This window comes from Scatophagus argus, chromosome 24, assembly GCF_020382885.2.
Source record: "Scatophagus argus isolate fScaArg1 chromosome 24, fScaArg1.pri, whole genome shotgun sequence".
In the NCBI taxonomy this organism is placed as follows: Eukaryota; Metazoa; Chordata; class Actinopteri; family Scatophagidae; genus Scatophagus; species Scatophagus argus.
This window is the reverse complement of record NC_058516.1, coordinates 1,943,642-1,961,799: the sequence shown is the minus strand read 5'-3', so window position 1 is coordinate 1,961,799 and position 18,158 is coordinate 1,943,642. Positions and strand designations below refer to the sequence as shown.

General features: G+C 45.1%; 1 long non-coding RNA gene across 1 annotated transcript; it reads left to right on the top strand.

Annotated features, from left to right (window-relative positions):
* The first annotated feature begins 6,079 nt into the window (after nt 1–6,079).
* On the top strand, nt 6,080–17,162 carry LOC124055173. Its single transcript, XR_006842582.1, has 3 exons — nt 6,080–6,158; nt 6,724–6,877; nt 16,888–17,162. It is a non-coding gene; the product is annotated as an uncharacterized LOC124055173 (long non-coding RNA).
* The last annotated feature ends 996 nt before the right edge of the window (nt 17,163–18,158 follow it).

Below are 18,158 nucleotides of genomic sequence, written 5' to 3'. Positions count from 1 at the left end.
AAATAGAACTGGATAAGCTGTCTTCTGTGTTCAGGTGAACCCACAGCCGACATGTAGTCAGTGTGTGTGTGCATGTGTGTGTATGTTGGGTGTGTGTGGCATAACCCACACACACACACACACCTTTCTTCCAGCCTTTATAACTCTCCTGGACTCCTGAAACTCTGTTTGCAATTTAAGGCCGCAAATTAGAAGCGTAAGTCATCTGTTTTCCATAATCCTCCAGTCGGACCAGGAGCTGGCTGCTCCCCACCACACACACACACACACGCACACACACACACACACGTACACACACACATGCGGTCGTATCACATACACACAGCCACACAGCCACACAAGGATTTGCACGGGTATTCATGCAGATGCATTGAGCACAAAGCAGCACAAAATCACACACAGAACATTTTGTGTTTCAGGAGTGTTGAAAAGCTTGTACAACCAACACACAAAACTATTTAACAAAACAGCAGAGCCAAAGTTTAACCTGTCAGGGTGGCCCAGCAAAAAAATGTAAAGTTTGGACGCGATCCATCCCACCCGCCAGGAGCCACCGCTGATCCTCTGCTGGGGCCACTACATGGATCCAGGTTTTATGTTGTTGTTGTGTCACTTATCTTGGGCCAGTCTGATGAAATCTATTTTTAATTCATAATGTGCTCCTGAAGCATCAGAATAAACGCCAGAATATTACCGTTCTCACAAGGGCGACGCCAGTCAACTTTATGATGTGCATTCGTTCCTCTCGTTCCTCTTCTTTATTCAGCTTGTGTTTTTAAGAGCCGCGAGACACTAAAGCTTCTGTTACAAGTCAGACACCAAATCTGGTCTTTCTCCAAAAGTCCAAAAAGACATGATTTGATTTCCACCTGTCGTGGCAACATATCTGCAGGGAAGAAGAAGAAGAGGAAGACACACCTGGCTCATCATGGGTTCGTCTGTCGTTCTGTCGTCTGTTTACTTGGTGACATAACGTCAGATCGCTGCAGCGTGTAAACACTCGTGATTCTTAATGCACTGAAGAACTCTTTAACCTGTCAAGCTTCCAATTTAACATATTACAGGGAGCTGCAGTAATCTGCAGAGGTTAATGCTGTGTGTTTATCTGGACCTTTGTGGAGTGTGTGTGTGTGTGTGTGCGCATTTTTCTGGGTGTTACGTGAGCGTCTTTTGTTTTTCTCTCGCTCTCTCATACCTTTGTGCATGTGGCTTGTTCAGAGTGTGTGTGATAATGCAGCAGCTCTGCATGTGTGTGTGTGTGTGAGAAAGCCCAGCAAAGGTGACGTGTCCTACATGTTCACTGACAGCTTTATAGGCTCTGTGGCTCAGCTAAGGGAACTAGATTATGGGAAAGGAAGCACACACACACACACACACACACACACACTCGAGCTGGCCATTGTCCCACATACTAGTCAGGTGAGGTCCAAGGTTCAGTGCTCATGTTATTAACAGGGACAAGCTTGCGCCCAGTAAACACACCTACAACTTACTCAAGTGGAAAGCTGAATTGCTGGGGGTCAAGAGAGGTTGGACGGGTCAAGTTTGTCTCTGTAATTATCTGAGTGGACAGCCGGCTGATCCACGGGGTCCTGAGAGCTGGACAAAGCGTGTTTGGAATTGGTTTTTCATGGTCTGTTTCAGAGTGACTTGACATGAGGCGTGTGCTGCGGAGACTCTGAGCTCATTTTTTGGGTGCAAGACTGAGCGTGAAGCAGCTTTTGGAGAACAGAATTTTACTTTAATTTACGTTACTCGGCAGAGAAGTGAGTCCACAAGGTTGTCCAGGGGGGAGCAGACACACACACACACACACGTCTCAAGCCTAAAAAAACTGAGTTTCATGACTCTGTGCGTCAAACGAGCTGATCGGTTGATCCAACTTCCTGTTGGGCTGCAGGTTCAAAACATTGGAACTGATCAGAGGCAGTGGCCTCATTTATGAAACTGAATTATCTTAAGTCGGACCAGAAAACCACACATAACTAGTTGATATTATATCTTTATATTAACTCTGGTTATATTAAAAATATTATCAGAATACAATAGTTAATATCCTCAAATGACATCCATGCACATTCACTTGCCTTCAGACTGATTCAGTCAACTGTCCACTTTTTACTTCCTGTCTAAAGCACAGTCCTAAAGCCTCAAGTTAAGTCATTTAAAACATTTCCAACTTGTTCCTTTTGGCTTAATTCACACGCTTGACGTTTGAGGCAGTCGTACCACCTCTGAAATTCACTCTGCAGAGCAGAGAGAAGAAGAGCACACACTTGTTCTCCAGCTCTTTAAGTTCCTTCTGTTTTAATGCTTGTAATTGTGTAGATAAATGGAGTTAATCCACTGTTTCACGTGTAACACGTTCACTTTGCAGCAGTGTCGAGTAAAACCTGTAAATTTAATAAGCAGATGTCTGTGCATTTTTTTTCAGTTCAGTCAGGTCCACTTTCACTGTTTTGAAACACTGTTTTACCACATGCTTCCCATTTTCTGCTCGCCAGCCAAGAGACTCCAGGAGGGATGTTTGCGCATCCAAAATTTCTGACCAGGTGCTTTGCACAAATGGGAAGACAATTAAACGGACACAGAGTGGATCTGTGGTCCGCGGTGGACCATTTAGGAGCATTTGGGGGCTCAGCTGTTCATCCAACAACAATTCTCAATGTGAGTCCCAGATCTGCAGATGTAAGTGTCAGCTGATCCAGGGGATAAAAAGTGAAAAGCCTCACATTATCTGACTAACAACAGCCTCGCCATCGGCGCGGTTCTTCTGAGTACTGTAGACCATTACTGCTGGACTTGGACATCAGTGATATCTGTCACAGATTGGACGTAATGGCTTTGGACCGTGTCTTGTGGAAACCTACATCTCACCGCTGTTAACCCCATAAGAAACAAGAAAAGCATTTGACTGCAGCGGTTGGAGCTCCTAATTAGGTTGAAGTAGGTCTCTTTGAACCGACGGTGTAACAGAAAAAGCAAAATGTGAAACATTTTCGGCCTCATTATAAGTTATCTAAAAGGCAAGGGCTCGTGATAATGAGGGCCATCCAGTGGGATGCGATGCGGTGGGAAGAGAGTGCCTAATTGTGTCAAATGGCTGGAAGTATTTCACTTTGAATTATGGGAGAAAAGGGAGGAAAATAAAGCAGAGACGCCACAACACGGACAGAGTATGCAGCATTAGTGTCAGGAAATAAATGAGGTACTATGGAAATTATAAGTGTGTGCGTTTATTCAGCACGGGCTGATATAAAGGCTGTTGCGTGTCTTACACTTTGTCAGAGTCGCACCTCGATGCGAAGCCGCAATATTGGCAAACAACATACATCTAATTTAGTGAGTCCACGGGCAAAATTAGGTGTCAGTGCTTTCAACTGGAAACTTTCCTCAGATATTTTCTTTGTCTTGGATTCACACACAGTTTCATCACGAGTCCCTGCACAGTAATTTTTGGAAAAAACAGCCGTCGAGATGATGAAATCCTGTCTTAAAGGGTTAGTTCACCTAAATTAGACATAGCTTGTGTTTGATTATATGGATGTTTTGTGCTTATTTGCTCAGGTTTTCACGTTGTCCTTCATCCACCAAGACTTTATCGAAAATCTAAAATCAACATCTTTCTACAAACATTTTTGCTGTTAATTATTACTGTAATGTCAGTAATATAATATCTCCTACTGCTCTTTGCTTTAATTATATTGTTGCCATCGTGTAAAATGGAAACCAGATTGCTGAAAGAGCAGCAGTGTTATAGCTGCAAATATGGCTGCTTCCCCCCTCCTCATTGGCAGTAATGGGAGCAGGCTGCACCCGTAAACTGTGTCTTTGAACTGTAATTCCAAATCAAGGCGAGAGGTTAAGAGGCTGACGGTGTTGGGAGGGGGAGAAGGAGGTCTCATCGCTGAGACGAGAGAGGAGACGTCGCTCTGACAAAGGATGAATACCTTGTTCTCACTAACTGACAGCCACAATAGAGCAATCATCCCCAATCTGCCTTGTCGGCCGATACACATCACAAAGCGCTTGTTGAAAAGGCTCATTTCGGCGACAGGAGTTAAAGTGCCTCACACAGGTGACAGTCGACGGGCCTCGCCATCTGCATTTCAAAGCGTCCCCGCCTCGCCTGCGTTAGTCTGGACTCTCAGCGTCTGTGCAGATTGTTTCCTGGTAAAAAGGCACCTGATTTATTTTGTTCTGCGTCCTGGATTTTTCCAGGACTAAACAACTGAGTGAACCTGACCTTGATGACAGGTGATCGCAGAGTTATTAAGGTCATAAAATAATTAACTGGGGCCTCATTTCCAAGACGTCTTGCTTGTTTAAGCGAGCTGTAAGAGTCCTGACTGCTACTTACACACCTGTGATCAGTATCAAATCAGCTGAAGGCACCTGCCTCGTCGTCTCCCCTGACCCGACCAAAAGAGAAAATCAGACATTTTGGAGGACAAAATCGCGGTGATGGATGAGGACACTGAAGCCAGACAACACGTGTTATTCTGTGTACGACAAACAAAGCCTCACCTTTAATTGATTTATGTGTTGTACATAACCAGCAGGAAAATTACTTTCCTCAGGGCTGGACTTTACTTAGAGATCATTTCCACGTCCACATAAGGCGTTATGAATAACTACCTGTGTGTGGTTTCCTGCTTAGGTCCTAATTGAGAGCAGAATTCATCCTAAGTCTGTCTTGTAAATGAGGAGTTGCATCGCAGTGTTCATCACAGCGTTTTCACGCTAGCAATATGATGATTTCGCTTTGTCTTTTGCAACGAAATTGGCAAAACTTTGTGTCACACTCACACAAACACTTTGATTCTCTGCGCTGCCTGTCGTTTGCATCCAATCGGAGCAGAAATGGTGGACAGCAAAATCAGCAGTGGGACTAAAACAGGTTCTGCATTTGCTTTTGTCTTTTTTCTTTTCTTTTTTTTTGTGTGTCGAGAAGAAGAAGTCATTTTCATGGCTTAAATGTCTTGAGACACGGTTCACCCAAAAACTCTCTGGTCAAGTCATTAATTATTCATTGAAATTGATCAAACCCTCTGATATTTTGCTCAATATGTGAGATGAAGCAGTAAAATCCTCCTTTAATCTTTCTTCTTAGCTTGTTTTTTTGGCTTCCGGCCCCTCTGGTAATAATGCTCGATGGGACAACCTGCTTATTTAAATCTGGCCGTGTTACCTTTTCTTTGGTGCCACACATGCTGAGCTGTTCAGATGTGGCTCTGCACAGAGTTTGGTGAGTGATCTGTGTCCCGACTCTGCGAATTCCCCCAGGTTTGACATGTATCCAGCCTTATGTAAATATTCATTAAATTTACTCCTTTATTGGGAGCAGTTCTGCTCATGGAATATATTTTTTTGGACAAGCTATCAGCCTGCGTGGCCTGTGTTAAATCTAAAGGAGCTTTCTAAGGCCAATCCAAACACATTCGGTCATGGCTTTGAAAAACATTACCTCTTACAGATATATAGTATTGCAGACCAGCGGGGAATACGGGTAAACATTAAACTGTATAGTTCTGAGAAGCCGTTTCAGTGATGCTCTGGTGGAATTAACCCCTGCATCCAAATGACGGCCCTTTCTGACAGCTTAGCTCGCTTTCAAACATGCTCAGGTACCCGTCACGCACCGTTTGGTGAAATTCAACCCAGCCGCGTTGTTAGTGCGGCCATTTGGTGTGCATGACAAACCGCGTGCTGTCATGAATATTCAACATTTATGTCATTTTGTGATTATTTTTGGGAGGATTCCACAGGACACGGTGCACAAAAACTTTCTGGTTGGAACCTTTGGCGCTTCTAAAGTAAAAATGTATGGCCTGCTGTCGGCACTCCAGTTCATCCCAAAGGTGTTGGAGGAGGTTGAGGTCGGGGTTCTGTGCAGGCCAGTCAGGTTGGGAAACAAACTGGAATAAAACTTAGTCTTGATGAAGCAGGGATTTCTCATCAACAGCCCAGTCGCCAGGACAAAATGTTGGGTTTTTGCATTTCTGCGCTCATGGATACATTAAGTTTGTACATAGTGACATTTCGAGCTGAACTGATCATATGAACTGACTTTCTTGTTAGGAAGAGGAGGAGTGCATGGCAGTGACGTGAGACCAAGTGATGGACCACCAACAAACAGTTTGTGGCAACAAAACCAGGTAAGCCAAATAATGATGTTTTCCTCGATTTTTTTGCCTAAATTGAAAACTGAATGTCAACACATCCGTGGTTTGCAGAAATATGCATTGGCGACATTTACTCTTTTGTTGTCTTCAGACCAGTGGTGAAAAATTTGGAAGCAACGCTGTTGGCAAAAGTATCACATGATGTCCACACACTTTTGGCCACCTCTTATTCTAACACAAGCAGTTTCAATGGAATGGAGTTGCCTGTCTCTGTCAATAAAGTGGAAATAAATCAGAAACTTATGAGACATCACCTTCACTTTAAAATCCCAAGGAAAAACAAAACACCACATCTTGGCCGGCAGCGATGAGTTGGGATTTGTCCAACCGGAAAAGACGCCCAACAACGGCGTAAACACTCGGCAATACAGCGAACCTGACGGCAATGAAAATATATATTTATTTAACAGTTGCTTTTGTGAGCCAGCTCTCTACGCTTTGGTTTGAGAGCAAACACGTGCAAAAAGCAAAAAAAGAAAAAGAAAGAAAGAAAGAAACTCATGCTCTTTTTGGTCCCCTGTCCGTTCTCCACCTGCAGCTCACAGAGGTGACATCATGGATTACCTCACCATGAGAACATGTCCACCAGGGACGTGGCCTACATGCCGACACTGGACGCCGTCCCAGGTCGCCCCTGGATGTCGCATCTCCTGCAGGAAGCTTCACCGCACAGCGGACATAAATCAGTTAGAGTAAGTGGACTCCGTAACTGAGCATCATAAACTTCTCTCACGTACTTAAACAAACAGGCAGGATATGCTGTCCTCCTGAGCTCGGCTCGCTCGCAGCCAGGCGGGAGAGCTTTTTTACGGGCTTCTTGTAAACGTAGTGAACTGATGTTTTCAATTAAAGTCAACTCAGAGGTGAGTTCCTAACCTCGGCGCGTAAACCAGCCTTAATAAGTTTTCACCGAGTCGTATCTCTCGAGCTGTTGAAGAAATGCGCTCTGTGAGGTGACGGCGCTGAGGCCGGCCACACACCAACAGGTCCAGCTGTGAGAGGAGGTCAGCTTTGGGAGGATACACTCCTGCGCATGTGGAATGGACTCCCAGCTGGGTGGCTCCCAGTCCAAGACTATCTGATAATAAAGGCCCGAGCAGGTTTTAGGTTTACGCTCTTTCACTCCTGAGGCGTAAATTTCATCAGTTTCTAACCTCTGATTCCTGTACGGTTTGCCTACTTTCCATGTCAGTTCTCACCCAGCGACGAGGGTGTAGGGCTGGGTGGAGGAACACCCCTGAGTGTCGACGCTGACACTGATTCACATGACCTCAGAGTGAGTGTTACGGCGGGAGTTGTCTTTTAACAGAGCTGGAGCCTAAAGCTTAAGTCACTTCTCGGTGTCATGCACCTCTGAAACGTGCAGCTCGATGCTATTTTACGCCGAGGAGGGTCTGTTTTAAACATTACGACATGATGCATCCAGGGAGGAATAACTTTTCTTGAGCTCAAGGTTAGGACAGTTTTGTTGAAATGAATTTGAGGCCACACTCAGACATCAGACTTGTCTTTGCTTTTCTTGTCCAGTCGCTCCATCTGCTCAACATGAAGCAAAGATTTTAGAAATGAAAAGGTTAAATCTCCCCAACAACACAACAATTTCAAGTCATTTTTGACAAGCCACTAAAAGATCGTTTGTACTTTCGACTCCATTAAAGCTAATTATATTTTGTGTAAATGCAAAATCCAATTCTGTGTTTAATTTTGGCCAAAAATCACAGTAATGTGAAAACAGCAAGCTTATTTTGTAATATGTTAGTTATTGAGACAATAGAGCTCAGGATTATAACATTTGTCCTCACCAGCAGCTGCGCTCTGGCTTCTAATTCACAGTTTTCTGCTTTTTATCTTTTAGCAGATTAACGTTGACTTGATGCCGGTTCAGACACATCGTAAAAACACCCCTGGAGAAACTCAAAAACACAGAGCTGTGTGTGAAAAACAAGTTTTCTTTTTTCAGGCTGCTGAAAACCTGACATTTCCATGATACAGGGTTTCCACCTGACAGCGATGTGTGCTCACCTTTGATAACCGAGCAGGCGTCAGCAGACACAGTCCGCCTGTTTCTGACCGCATTCATCAGCCTGAAAGCGTGTCTCCACCATCCTGCAGTCAGCTTTCACCTCTGCAGCCCGAGTCAAGACTGATGTTATTACCTTATCAAAGGTGGAGGTGTCTGCTGCTCCGTGGGGAAACCAAAGAGAGACCAGGAGAGAGGAGGAGGAGGAGGGAGGGCTGGACGCTTTCCTTTGACTGGGCTGGCAGCCGACGGGACACCAGGCGTATTTATCCCTCACCGCCGGCTTATCGGCGGTGCCTGTAAATCTACCTGACAGGTCTTTACAGGTGCCGTTAATCCCGCCGATTCAATTCATTTTGCTAACTGCTCGGATGCGGCCTCTCTCGGCGGGGAAGATCAAACCCCTCGCTCCATTCTCGCCGAGTTAGTTTGTGTTGTCCTCGTGATGGAAAGCCAAATCCACTCTCTCTAACGTGGAGATGAAAGGTGTAATGCAGCCTCCGTGGCAGTCAGATTATTCCTCCAAACATGTTTGTGCTTCTTTATTTGCTGCACACTGGGGTTTTTTTGACTGTTATTTACAGGGGAGAGATTTGCTGTGCAGGTGTGGAGGTTTTCAGTGAAGCGCTGCGACACGCTCGCATTTATCTTTACCTTGGAGCTGCTCTGTTAAACTCCAGACTCGCTCTACGCAGCTCTGATGGTGCTGACTTTTCATTTCCTGCTTGTGCTCTGTCGATCTGCTGATCTAACCGAATTCCCGTTTGTTCTTCACTTAAACATTCGTGTTTGGTATGATTGAGTCACTTTCAGATGATCCCTCAGATTCAGGATCAGTTTCAGTGCTGCCTCTCTGCCTTTCACTATGGGTGACCTGTCAGACGGTGCACTGCAGTGTCTCACAGTGCATCCACAAGTCACTGGAATCAGGGAAATGTGTCCATGACAAAACAGCTTTTGAACTTTTGAACTTTGTCACCTCTCAGGTTTCTGTGCTTCCTCTTTTCATGAACAGGATCTCCGGAGTTTGATTCTTTGCTACTCAAAGCTTCTTTCCCGAGCTTCACCAGTGGTCATCAAACTTTGCTGTCACTGACAAAGACTGTAAAGACTTTTAGTAGCAGTGCGACTCTTGACCGACCGCCAAGGCAGAATTTCCCTTCATGTGTCTCACTTGATGAAAGAACGGAGGCCGTGCACATCAGAACAGCAGCTGTCAAGGACGCCTCGGTGAAAACAAAGGTCCTGAAGTGTGGCTGCAGAGTCATGACTTTACCTCAGCTTGCTCTGCGAGGGTTTGCTGAGTGTGGCCGTTTTGAGCAAAGCCTCCCTCCATCGTACAGTCGTACACTGAAGTAACAACCTCTGTCTGCCCGTCGGACCGTACTCTCACTTCCTTCCTAAATGCAGCTCCAAGCTTCCAGTCAGTGATTCTCCAAGGCCTTTTTGTCTCATCTTGAGAGGGCCGCTCGTGAGGAAAAACAAGAGCAGATTGAATCTTGGCAGGTTTGCGTGTTTAAGCGGAGCGGTCACCTCCGCCCGGCTTCCTGCTGCAAACATTAAGCACCAACCTTATCGTTTCCTCGCGGTGATTAGGCCGCTTCCTGGTGACTCCATCGCAGGTTCAAGTTCGTTTATGCTCGCTGTGACTGTAGGCCAGCGCCTCTTAACCTTCGGGTGAGTCATGAGGGGAGGCCCGATTTGAAGAAAAAGATCAAAATGATTACCTTTAAAGTAAACACGACTTTAATTAGCTCTTTCCCCCCAACAGTTCGTAATCTGTGACATCTGCGCACTCATGGTTTGGACTTTTTCACATCCACGTTACTTTTGTGTCATGTTATTATTTTTATGTCCTATTTCCTCACCGCTTCATGCTTTCCCCACCTCGTCCAATTGCTCGTGCGGCGTACAAGTCTTCCTTAAAGCATCAGCAAATTTTTCTGTTCAAACTCCACACAGAGACAGCGTTTGGGTCCATTTGGATCAACAGCTGGAGCCATTTGATTATGAGTTAAGATGTTTTAAAGCTTAAATATGGTGCAGTACAGGTGCATGTCTGGGCCGGTGGACAGTTGGTTCATTGTGTCCATAATCTCCCCTTTGGGACAGTTTAGGTTGCAGTGAGGAGGATGTGCCTGTTTGTTGATGAAGACACATCACAAGGGAAGGAGGAGAGTCCCGTCCACTGCTGGGATTTCAACCAGCAACCTTTCCGCTCGAGGACCAGCGTGCATGTCCATCCTCGCGTCCGTCGCTGCGTCCTCGGCGAGCTGTTTTCCTGTGCTGTCTCCCCGTCTCTGATGGGACGTCCTCTCGCCGGCTCGGAGCTGCGAGGGGCGTTTATCTCTGACCCGCAGGTTTGGCCCCGCTGTCTCAGCTGCCAAAACAGCCCCATTCAACATTGTGCTGAGTTCATCAATGCTCGGCTGACACACACACACACACACACACACACACACACACACACACACACACACAGACAGCAGTACACTGCAAAAAATGCCCATCCTGAAATGTTAACCTGTGAGATTCGGTCTCCAAATCGCTTGTCCCTCAGACGTTGTGGGCCGGACTTTGGTGTCTTCTGTCTTGGCTTTTCGGCCAATGAGCTTTGAGTTATGCTGCTGTGGAGGTTGTGCTTCTTCCCTTTTTCTGTTCAGCTGTGTTGGCTGACACTCCAAACAAAACAAAAAGTGGAAGTTTTACGCATGTGTCGTTTACTGCATCAGTGCTGTGTTACAGGAACTTGATTGTTGATTTTTATACGTATTTAAATCCCACAGACAAAGTAAAATACCTGTAGCATTTACTGTATGTTACATGTTCAGATATTTTAGGACATTTTTCATGTAAAGGCAAATCTTCCACAAAAACTGTGACTCTTTTTAAAGCATTTGGAAGAAGGCCTCTGACTGATTATTTTCCTTATTGATAAATGAATCTGTTATTTTCTTCTTTTATAAACATAAAAAATAAAGAATGTCCAAATGCATGAGAGCTCAGGGTGAACTTCTATCTGCTTGTTTTAACATATTTTGCAATTTAACAATTTAACAGAGAAAAGCAGAATCCAAAATGATCAATTTCTTTGAACTTGTGTTAATTTTCTGTCTTTCGAAGTGAATGAATGAATTCTTGTCTCTCAAGTTTTCATCAAATCTTTGCTGATAAGAACAAGATTTCCAAGCCTGATATGAAAGTTAAACGACTCAGTGAAGCTGGGGATATTTTTTGCAGTGTGCCACACAGAAACAGCACAAATCCCAGGCAGGAAAGACCAGGACAACCTCAGTCCTTTTGGCTGGATGTCTGGGGACCTCCATGACAACACCCACCCCACCCCTCCCCCCACCCCTCCATCGCCCAGTGCCTATCAACCTCCGACAGGTCAGGTCCTCGCACACATCCACAGAGGTCCCCCAACCGGCGACCTCTCCCCTGTCACAACTGTCACTTGACTTCAGCGAGCAGAAACCGCTTTTATCAGAAAACCTGAAGCGCTGCTCTGACAAAGCCGAGGACCTGCCAGAGTCTGACCCCTGTGTATATTTAGCAGCAGCTTGGCAGTCGCCCATCCCAACTGTCGAGGCTGTCAGAGCCTCACATGCACGCCGACCTCCTCCCCCACCTCAGTCCGATTATGTGGGAAGGCGGTCGCACGGGGCGCTCTCACTGTTCATTTAATTGGATGCTTTCAGGTGAAGCTTCTGACAAAGTGCGACACTCTGTTGTGTCCGTTAGACTTATTTTTGTGAGTTTCCCCTCATGTGCCAAAGTTTGGAGCTGAGTTTTAGGGCAGTGGAAATCTAACAGAAATCTCCAAACTAGCTGGTCAGAAATCTGCAAGTTCTAACCAGCTCTTCTTCACATCTTGGCAGTTCATGGTCACATTCGTACGAGCTCGTCCCCCTCAGCTGTCCTGCAAACATGAAGCCCAGACCAGGTTCAGGGCCTTTGTTTGAAATGATCGCAGTGGGGTGGGAGTCGCACCGTGATAGAAGTGTGTGTTTGGCACCAGTTTACTGCAGGAAAACAGCAAACTCCCACGCTGATATTTTGCCACACTGAACGCTCACCTGTCACCTGTTCTCTCAGGGCTTAAATCAGATCAAATGTTCATATTTTTATTCCATGTTTGTAAGCCTGGTTTCACAGCAGCCTTCTCTTCTCAAAATGATGTTCATATACAACTAATATGCAAAACCAAAAGCATTTTGAAGGACGCCTGCCAGATGATGTTTTTTTTTATTTTTGTGGTTTTGTTTTGTTTTATCAATCTAATGAGGAAATGTTGTTAATTAACATATCTGGCAGTGTCACGTCAACCCAGAATCACAAATCAAAATTTGCCTTGAGGGGGGGTTTACAATCTGCTCAGCCCCCCCTCCCCGAAAAGTGTGATACTGAAAAGTGTCCGTAAAATGTTCACTGACAACATCTTTCATTTATGTGCTAAAATTTCCTCTCATCAGGACTGCTGAGTTATTAAACTTCTTAATGCTTCGATCACAGTTGTTACATAAAAAATGGTTTAATGTAGAAGAAGCTGATTGTGACTTGAAGCATGAGACGTTTAATCAAAACTACAATCCTCACGTGAAACCAAAGTGCTTTTTCCTGCCTAAGCACAAATGGGTTTGTGTGAGTGTTAGTGTCCCATAACTGCCTCGGTGTTTCACTGAAGAACTTCTAAAACTGGAAGACCCCTTTATGTTCTTCCAGTGTATGTGTCGTTATACAGTCCCAGATTGCCGAGTGTTAAAGCTTATTTCAGAGCCGAAACGGGCTAAACGCTGTTTAAAATGAAGGAACTTGAAACTTAAACTCCAGCTGCACGTCACCTCTGTTCAAACTGTAAATGTCTGACCGTTTCGTCTTTTACTGCCCTCCTGATCCCTCAGCCCTGCCGTCTTTGGATGAGCCAGGCCAGAACAAATATCTGAATTAGGCTCTCAGCATCAGTGCAAAACGGACGAGCGCAGAACGTTTGCCTGCACTTTGTGCAACGTTGCAAAAAAAAAAAAAAAATGAGGAAAAGTTAAAAAATGAGATTATTTGTGCTTCTGAGAAACCCCAGTCAGTCCCTTTATGGCTCAGCTCTGAGAATAACGCCGGAGCGAGTCGGTGAGTCAGACTGCGGCTTGTTTTCCGGCTCCGGTGTGTTAGCACATACAAGCCTACCTTTGTTCGCCCTTGTGCGTGTCTCCATGTCGAATGGATGCTATGTGACGCGTGATTATTGTAGCGTAAGGAAACGCATGAGGTCTCCCTCGCTTACCTTCGTCGTCTGTGTAACCTTAATGCAATGAGCAGCAGTGCAGTGGTGCAAACTTTGAGCTTTAGATGATGTGGTGAATTATTACGCAGCACAAGCTTTTCGTCTTCCTCTTTTTGCTTTATCTTTCTTCCTGTGCCGCCTTTTCCTCTCCTGTCTTCCTCATCTTTCTTGATCGAGAGTTTTAGCTCAAAGTAAGATATCGTATGCATCTTGAGCCTGTCATGAAGACTGCTGTTTTGTGCTGTGAAAGCAGTTTTTGCCTGTATGTTAATTTAATCTACAAATGCTTGATTATACTCATTTAATATGCTGTTAATTCAAGTCGTGGAGGTCTTGTTTAAAATTAGCACGTTTTCTAAATTAAGCGACTTTCGGGAGAAATGATGAGTTCAGGATTCATCAGGTCAGCATTTTTGTTTAAAAACCACTTAAGTCCAAACTGGATTCTCTTTACTTTGACTGTTACACTGTTAACAAACTGTTTGTACCGCTTCCATCAGGAAAGCGGTACAGGAACATTAAAACCAACACCAACAGACTCAGGGACAGCTTCTTCCCCAGAGCTGTTAAAGCAATAACCCCCCTACAGTGAAACACTCATACACATAGTCTGGCACTAGTGCACTTTGTTTTATCTACCTCACTCTGTATTCTGCATTTTGTACTTTGTATTTTATATTTTTATATTTTCTTCTAAGGTGTGCAATTTTTCATTTTCCTATTTATAAGTGTGTTTTGAAGCTGAGAATCTGCACAAAATTTCGTTATGCTTGCATAATGACAATAAAGACTCTTGAATCTTGAATCTTGAATCTTGAATCTTGACGGCAGCTTTTAGGAAATGGTTTTTTAAAGTAATAGGAGACGGAAGCGGAGCCTGATGATTTGCTGCTCGGCGTGTTTACAGTGATGTGATGAGTTACCTTTCAGGCCCGGGTTAAGTTCACACTCACTGAGTCTGACTGTATCTCAGCGCTCGCTTCTGGCTGAGCGCCACGCACCGCTAAGCGGGAATCTCAAATTGAACCTAATCGCTTCTCCAGTCACCGTGTTTAAATGCTCCTTTCGCCAGGTTAATGGGATTTCCGCCGAAAGGTCCGCCGCTCGACGTCTAAAGTGTTTCAGACAATCGCAATGAGCTCCGAGTCAAGTGTGATTAACCCGCTGACCCGCCCGTAGCCATCGCGCCTCTGCTCCCTCTCAGCTCCACTGGAGCTGCGTTCAAGTCAAGTCACATTTGCTTTATTAGGATGTAAACAAAGACGCGGTGAAACAAGGAGGAACAGCAGATAGGAAAAGTACATCCCACATTTCGGGGATTTGTGTGTGTGTGAGTGCCTCAGTGTGTCTTTATTCACATTCAGCTGACGCGTGCTGATAGCTGAACTCACTCCTCAGCATCCGGCCCTGTGTTCAGTTGTGTGTTTCCTTTCCTTATCTCGTTGTGTGTGATGTTTCCCCAGTGTGGCACCAACTGCTGCAGCCTTGTTACTTAACTCAGAGTTATGCTGTCTAACTACCCAACCCTGATAATGGAGCGAATTGTTCCGCATCGATCCACGCAGCGCCGTCTTGGTGGTAATCATCCGTTTGTGTGGGTCAGTGTCTGTAATGATTTCTCTCTTCTTCTGCCCTCTGACCTTCATGGAGTGTACGTGTGTGTGTGTGTGTGTGAGGTTGTTTAGTGATGAGTTAGTGTTGAGCATTAGCCAGCGAACCGTCCGTTCACGTGTCACGGAGGCAGAAATGAACGGTGTTATCACCTCCGATGGCTTCCTCTGACTGAGCGCTCGCCTCTTCTCATTCAGTCTGTCAGTGGAGCTTCTTCTTCTTCTTCTTCTCCCTTTTATCCAATGAAGACTCCCTGGATGTGACAGAGTTGCTTTCTGTTGTCTGCAAAGAGGGGCGTTCAGCCTTCAAATAAAAACACGCAGTTCACGTGTCTGGTTGAACTGCCTTGAGTCAAACTCCAGGATCCCAGCAAAATGTCCGCTTCCACTCTTCTGTGAAGGCTTTCCACAACATGTTGGAGTGTTTCTGTGGGAATTTGTGCCCATTCATGCAGTAGAGCATTTGTGAGGTCACACACTGATGTTGGACCAAAAGGCCTGGCTCACAATCTCCGTTCCAGTTCATCCCAAAGGTGTTGGATGGGGTTGAGGTCAGGACTCTGTGTGGGCCAGTCAAGTTCTTCCACACCAAACTCATCCAACCATGTCTTTATGGAGCTTTGCTTTGTGCACTGGGGCACAGTCATGCTGGAATAGAAAAGGGCCTTCAACAAACTGTTGCCACAGAGTTGGAAGCATAGCATTGTCCTTGAGTCTTTTATCCCACGGTCTGAAACTGTGGTGGTTGAAGGCCGGTTAACCAGAGGTCACTGAGTTAGTGAGGGTTCCCTCCCCCGGTTCTCCGATCTAACTTTTCAAGCCTTTTCAGTCTCAGCACACCAACAGGAGTGAAACACGTCAGGTAATATCTCTCAAGCTCCGAGCGTGCAAAACCTTTTGTCAGCCGCAGAGTTAAGACACACCTACATCACATGGCAAATTGCCACCATTTGTTTTAATTTGGTACTTTTTGATGTTGCCTCAGTTGTCAGTGGATATCTCGTTTGGGAGGAAATCTTCACATGTTCACTTCAAACGCTCCAGGCAAAGGATTTCTCCTCCCTTTTTTGTCAAAAGGAGCTTGCTTTAAAAATTAGGGTTGATTCTGTGACAGCTACAGTACACGTGTGAGAACTAGGTCACATAGTATTTAGGATACGTGCTTACCAGTGCTTAAAGAGGTTACTCATGCCCACCTAGTGTGTGAGGAGAGTGTTTTTAATAGCATCTGAGCTATTCCATCGACTCCTGTAACTGAAGGGTTTTATTCCAGATAAGGCCGAGGAAATCAAACCCGCCCTGCTCAGCACAACACGATGGCTGCAGTGAAAGAAAAACACTGTGGGATTCTTGTTTGTCTCAGGACGTTTTTGGGTGGCAATGAAGAAGTTTTCCTGGAGGCTTTAGCAATGAAACGCCTCCAAATTAAAATGAGCGGCATTCATCAACATCTCAGCACATTTTACACATTGTTCAGCCATTTCTGGAAATGTTATTTTTAGCCTTTTTTTGCTGGTGGGAAAGTTCTGCATCCAGGACGTCCACGCTGGGGCGTTGGAGGAAGTTGTTTGTGCTACTGCTCTGCTGTAGTCCTGAATCTGTCCAGTTCTCTACAGCTGAAGTCAGCCTGAGTATAGAGAAGGAATTCAGATGTAACTCCTGAGCCAAGTCTGCTGTATTCAGTTACTAATGTTTGCCTTAATGGCTCGGAGCGGGTGACATAATATTTGACATGAGATGCCAAGTGTGAGAAACTGTGTGTAAGTGTGTGTGTTTTGTTCTCCTCCTCAGGGTGTGAACGTATTAAACCAACTGGCAGACTCGGTCCCGTCGACTGATGAGCCAGAACAGATGCACAGGTATGCACACACACATGCACACACACACACACGCACACACACACATGCATACACACATTCACAGAGTATGAGTGCACATCCACATGCATTTTGTTTCACTTTGCTTGATTTCTTTTTTGCTTTTTTTTGTTTTGCTACCAAATAATAGATTTAATAGAACATGTTTTCCCTTTCCTCTCGGGTTATCAGAATAAGAGGCTATGGTAATTGGACATACGCTATATAGACAGAAGTATTCAGACAGGGGCTGTTTCTCAGGGTTTGGGCTCGGCTCCTGACTTCCAGTGAAGGGAAATCTTAATGCTTCAGCATACCAAGACATTTTGGACAATGCTATGCTTCCAACTTTGTGGCAACAGTTTGTTGAAGGCCCTTTTCTATTCCAGCATGACTGTGCCCCAGTGCACAAAGCAAAGCTCCATAAAGACATGGTTGGATGAGTTTGGTGTGGAAGAACTTGACTGGCCCACACAGAGCCCTGACCTCAACCCCATCCAACACCTTTGGGATGAACTGGAACGGAGATTGTGAGCCAGGCCTTTTGGTCCAACATCAGTGTGTGACCTCACAAATGCTCCACTGCATGAATGGGCACAAATTCCCTCAGAAAACAAATACCGCCATTTTGTCATGTTTCTTGGCATCTCATCCGTACTTTTCCTGACTCTTACTCATTCCCAAATCTGACCACGCAGTTTTTGTGCCTGAACTTAACCAAAGTGGCGTTTCATGTTAACCACATGTTAGAAAGGGTTTGAGGCAGGGAGGCTTTGCACGTCCACCACAGACGCTGAAAGGCGCACAAGGTTTTCATCAGCTGAGACGAGAGCGTGGTGAAATAACACAAGAGAAAAAAAGTTATTTTTATTTATAACGTCTAAGAAAAGCAGATTATATGAATTACAATTTACTCAGTCGTTTTTGGCCCATAAAACATTAAAGCCGAGTGCTGTGTGGGAATATTTAAATGCTTTTGAAGTCCTGTTCTCGTGAAGACCTTAATCAATAACATTCACTGTGCAACTCAACCCTGAAGCTGCGTCCCAAAGTGAGAATGAGCCAAAATGTCATCACTTACAAAGATCATCCTTAAAATTCCCAACAATAACACACACACACACACACACTCTTCCATGCAACACACACTATTTCCCAACAGGTGCAGAAGGAGATCAAGTTGCAACACTTTTCTTCCTCCCCCCT